This window comes from Sinocyclocheilus anshuiensis, unplaced genomic scaffold (assembly GCF_001515605.1).
Source record: "Sinocyclocheilus anshuiensis isolate Anshui unplaced genomic scaffold, SAMN03320099.WGS_v1.1 scaffold5336, whole genome shotgun sequence".
NCBI classification, from domain to species: domain Eukaryota; kingdom Metazoa; phylum Chordata; class Actinopteri; order Cypriniformes; family Cyprinidae; genus Sinocyclocheilus; species Sinocyclocheilus anshuiensis.
Window position 1 is genome coordinate 1 of NW_015538255.1, and position 1,245 is coordinate 1,245.

The 1,245-nt window shown below is 33.5% G+C and overlaps 1 long non-coding RNA gene across 1 annotated transcript; it reads left to right on the forward strand.

Annotated features, from left to right (window-relative positions):
• Window positions 1-523: 523 nt before the first annotated feature.
• LOC107683734 (uncharacterized) lies at window positions 524-1,007 on the forward strand. The gene is made up of 3 exons (XR_001633761.1): window positions 524-572; window positions 673-830; window positions 911-1,007. It is a non-coding gene; the product is annotated as an uncharacterized LOC107683734 (long non-coding RNA).
• Window positions 1,008-1,245: the final 238 nt, after the last annotated feature.

Below are 1,245 nucleotides of genomic sequence, written 5' to 3' on the forward strand. Positions count from 1 at the left end.
CCTCATGTTCTTGTGGCATTGAATTAATAAAGCATAAAAAAAAAAGTCTCAATTCTTGCTGAAGCAGGTGAGTGAATGTTATTTTTTCCACATTTAAAATGCCTAAAAGTGTTAAAAATCTGTTGTATAGTATTGTACTAGTGACACATAGCCTAATGTTGAGAATGAAATGCTTAAGTAAATGACATGGCAGGGTCTCCGTCTATCTGTCTGTCTGTCTGTCTGTCTAATTAGCAATGTCCTATTATAATGTGATGTTAGTCTGTTTGTTTCATCGATCTATCTATTTATCTATCTATCTATCTGTCGATCTGTCTGTCAGTCCGTCCGTCCGTCCATCTATCTAAACTGCCTGTTTTTCTCTGTCGTTTTCTATCTTTAATATCTATCAAAACATTGTTTCTTTTCTCAGTTATACAAGATGTGGGCTTTAATTGAATGGACAGAGAATGACGCTTCGCTGGACATTGTAAAGAAAAAGGACATACTTCAAAAAGTAATTAATGAGGGAGATGTCCTTGATGTAAAATACGAAGATGAAAGCTCTCCAGCAATTATTTTGAAGCTGAGTGGTAAACAGATAATATTTCAGAATGTAAATACTTTATATATCAATGAGTGCATTATATTGTTGAGGCAAAGGAAATTCTCTTTTTTGTTGTTGTTGTTTAGAAAATAAAGACAGGCTGCTGAAACGTCTTCATCAGGTAGAGTCAGAGAGAAAGAAAAAAGATGAGGGCAAACTTCCTGACAAAAGACCAATAAAAAGGAAGGAAATATTTAGTCCAGAAAACAGTCCATCGCCAAGTCCAGAGAAGAGATGCAAAAGAGTAAAATCTTTCTTCCTGATAAATTATTTTAAAAAATATATATTGTTGCATAAAATGTTATTTATTTATTTACTTTTTAGGTTGACGAACCACAGAAGGACAAACTGTTGTTCAAAAAAATCCAAGAGAAAGCCAAAGAAAACAACGAACCGAATGAACTTAGAAGAGAAATCAAGGCCTTGAAAGCTGAAAATCAGGAACTAAAGGCACTAAAATTTAAATTACAAACAGGTAATTACATACGTTTCACTCATAAAAAATAAAAACACTTCCTTTTTATGTTTTTACTGATGTGAACTTTTGTGCTGTTGTTTTTTTCTCCCAATTTAGACATTATTAACAGATTTGAGGAGTTGTTGCCAAATAGAACCAGATCTGTTGCACAAACCTGTCCACCACCTGCATCTCCTAAACC